General features: G+C 47.7%; 1 non-coding gene across 1 annotated transcript; it reads right to left on the reverse strand.

Moving 5' to 3' along the window:
* Window positions 1-523: 523 nt before the first annotated feature.
* Window positions 524-627, reverse strand: LOC116104212. Its single transcript, XR_004123747.1, has one exon. It is a non-coding gene; the product is annotated as a U6 spliceosomal RNA (small nuclear RNA).
* Window positions 628-3,821: the final 3,194 nt, after the last annotated feature.

A 3,821-nucleotide genomic window follows, 5' to 3' on the forward strand; every position in this document is an offset into this window, starting at 1 on the left:
ATGTATCAGAGGAATGGATATGTGTGTGCCTGAAGTGTGCGTGAGTGCAGGCGAATGTGTGCCATGGCACAGGTGGGCAGACCCAAGGACAGCTTTCCAGAGTCAGTTCTCTCTCTCCATCATGGATGCCAGAGGGGAACTCAGGTCATTAGACTTGTACAATGAGCATTCTCTTACCCACTAACTCCCCTCTCTCATTGGTCTACTCTCTTTATTTTTAAGACTGTAGTCTTCTGAATGAAAAGATGATGTATTACAGAAAAATAGAAAATTATTGAAAACTTAAAAAACAATTTAGCTGGATGTGGTAGTTCCTGCTTGTAATCCCAGCACTCAGGGGGTGTGTGTGCAGAAGAATTATGGTTTTGAAGTCAACCGTCCTGATATAGTGAAACCTTGTTTCATAACGGGGTAATTGTAACAAGGCTGTAATTCTGTACTAGAGGGCTTGCCCAGCCAGCATCACAGGTCCTGGATTAGACTCCCAGCACTGTGAAACGGGAGTTTTTTTTGTTTTTTTTTTTTTAACATGGAACGCTTCATGAATTTGTGTGTCATCCTTGCGCAGGGGCCATGCTAATCTCTGTATCGTTCCAATTTTAGTGCATGTGCTGCCGAAGCGAGCACGAGAAGTTTTAACTTAAACAAAACCACATATATATGCACATGATTATTATAACAATTCAAATAAAGAAATTTCTATTAAAAAAGTCTTTTTATTTCCTCCCTCTTCTCTGAGGCCAACTCATATTTACCCTTTAGTGAGTACGTTTCAAAATTTTGTAGTATACTTGGCTGATGTAGTGAGATATATATGTATATATATATATAATATTATATATACTCTCTCTATATATATATCTCCTTGATTCCAGCACTTGGAAAGCTGAGGCAGCTGGATCTCTGTGACTTCCAGGACAGTAAGGATTATGTAGCTAAACCCTGGCTCAACAAAACAAAACAAAACAAAGACTAAATTTAAAAATGTAATATTTACTATGATTATGATTGCAGTACTAGGGATTCAGTGTAGTGCCTCTTGTACTAGGGCTGGTGCTCTACCAGTGAGCTAAATCCCTGCCCTACTGTGTGCCTTTTCATACATTTTCTGGGCATCAATATCAATTTGGATATTTTCATATAACTACGTCATACTATCCACACTGAAACGCTTCTATTCATTTCTTAGGAATTTCCATGTTCTAGAGACTGTCTTACAGCCAGGATGAGGGTGGATTCCATTTAATGAAGTGTGACAGTCCGGTCCTCAGACTGGATAGAGCTGCCTTTGGGTATGGGATAATGAACATAGTATATGAATACATGATAAAATTTCTTTTGTTTGCATGTACAGATTCTTTATAAAAGTGATCATGAATTACTTATTATAATAAGAAATAAAAAAGCAGTCTAGAACTGAGGGCCCGCAGGCTCTGTGCCCAGCTTGTCCCTTAATTTAGCACTTGCTTTAGTCTTCCTCCACTGCATAATGAGTTGTTTGTGTTTGCCTCCCTTGGGGGTGGTTGGGCAGGCTTATTCATCTCTCTGCCCTCCCCGCCTCTTCCCACAGAGCCAAGCCCAGGGCCAGGCACACAGCAGGTTGGCTGAGCGGCAGGCTCCCCCTCTAGCTTACAGGGAGGCTACAAAGGACAGGGTGGGTCTAAGGACGCTCATCTGACACGCACAAAGGGGTGGTGTAGGTATAGAGTCCTGACCCCAGAAGCTGGCCTTGGGTGGTCACACTCTCTGCCTGGATGTGGGGTCCAACCCCGGGATGTTTGGTGTGAACACAGGTGCATTTGTTCCTGGTGGCTTCAGCCAGGGGTAGCAGGCTGTACTCAGCTGAGTAGGTAATTAGCAGCTGCCAAGGGGGAAGGAAGCAGGGATGCTGGGGGCCCTGGCTCCCTTTCTAGAGAGATATAAATAGCTGCTCTCTGGGCGGAGGTGGAGAGCTGTACACTCGGGAATTGAGGTGCGAACTGTCAGTGTGGGGAACTGGGGTGCAGGCTGCCTTCTTGGGCATGTCTGTCAGTCTTTGTGGGGAAATGGTACTGAGGAAATGGGCTGAGGTCTGTGTCTGTAAAATGCCTAGTTAAGGCTCTTCTCCCCCAGCCTGGGGCTTCCCATCTGTCTCCAGGGACAGGCTGGCCTGCCAGGACTCATGTTCCTGCTGGCCTCAGATTGCTATTGGGGTCATGACGATGGCTGACCGATGTAGGCCCCATCCTCCAACCTACCTTTCTACAAGGAGGAGGCGGCTGGGGGTCGGTGGGAGCCCAGAAATCCATGCTATTTATAGCATTTCTTCTGGCACATTCTCTGAGGTACTTACTGGGCAGCGTGTGCCTGACTCATCCAAAAAAAAAACACTTTATAAATAACCCAGCAGGGTGCGGTGGCATGGGCTGTCCACCCAGAGCCTGACTTTGAGCACCCAGGCTGGCTAGCTGTCCTCTACAGAGTGCCTCTACTCCGGGGCAGCTTGGGATGCTGGGAGGAACTTTGATAGCCCGGGAAGGGGTGCCATAGCAGGTCGGGTCCTCTCAGTGAAGGTGTGAACACCACAGCTTTCTAATGGGAGCTCCAGGGTTTCCTAACTAGGCAAACTGAGCTAGTATGTGCTAAGTTCTCTGGGTGACCTAGAACAACTCTTTCCTCTGAGGACTCAGAACCTCACTGGTAAGAGGCGAGAGCAGAGTGTGGCGAGCAGCTAGGACCTGTCTGGATAGTCAGTTCTAGGTCTTCTCCACAGGTACAGGTTGGTATTCCTAAATGAGTCTCCAGGGTATTTACTGAGTCCCCCTGTGCCCGAGCTGTGCTGCAAACATATTTTAATAAGGCTTGGCTGGTTAGTTGGCCTATTGTTTGGGGCCTTGGCAGATCAGTCAATACGCAAGGGAGATGTCTGAGATTTCGCAAGAGCACAGTGGCCAGGTGCTCCCTTCAGGACAGCCCTGAAGCACACCTGGAGTGGGAGGAGAGGCGAGGAGGCAGCGTGTTGGGTCACTCCAGCTCTTTCAGAACTCACAGGGGAAGAGATAGTCTCTGGGCCAGCATATACGTGAAGATAGGGCTTCAGTCATTTGTCTATGCCACCACAGAGAAGAGGAGCAGGCTTTGGACTTGGGTATGGTGACTGTAAACACACAGGGGTCCCTCAGCACCATGCTCTTCCCTTAAGGATGCCAGCCTCCAATTCTTACTTAGTTTTTTTTTTCTCAAGATAGGGTCTCATTTATATAGCCCAGGATGATCTAGAATCCACTGTGTGGTCCAGGCTGGCCTCCAGCTCACAATCCTCCTGCCTCAGTCTCCTGAGTGCTAGGATTACAGGCACATATCACCACACCTGACTCACGAGCGCCATTCTCCTGAAGTGTGTGGCACCTATGTGCTCAAGGCTCCGAGTGGATCTGCCCAAGGTGGGGACATGTGCCTAAATGGTCATGAAGGCAATGTGACGTGGAATGAAAGTGCATTGGAGACATTTGAAGAAACCTAGAATAGTCCGACATTGTCCGCAGGACCTGAACCTAAGACCTACCAGTGTGGAATCAATTGCTGGGGGAACCAAGGCACATAAACTCTGGCCCTAGCCTTGAGCTCCTGTTATGTGGGAGCCTGACAGGGGTATGGCTGTAACGCTCTCTGTTTCTGGGGTGGATTGTCCTGTTTGAGCTATGGGGGAAGAAACAGCGCTCCAGGGGTTTCTAAGAGGATGTGTTGGGATGGGTACAGGAGCTGGATATGGGAGAAAAAACATTCTAAAGGCTGAGGCGGCATTTGTGAAAAGCTCCCATGATTGGAAAGATGAGTTGGGG

The sequence above is a fragment of the Mastomys coucha genome, unplaced genomic scaffold (genome assembly GCF_008632895.1).
Source record: "Mastomys coucha isolate ucsf_1 unplaced genomic scaffold, UCSF_Mcou_1 pScaffold21, whole genome shotgun sequence".
Lineage (NCBI taxonomy): Eukaryota > Metazoa > Chordata > Mammalia > Rodentia > Muridae > Mastomys > Mastomys coucha.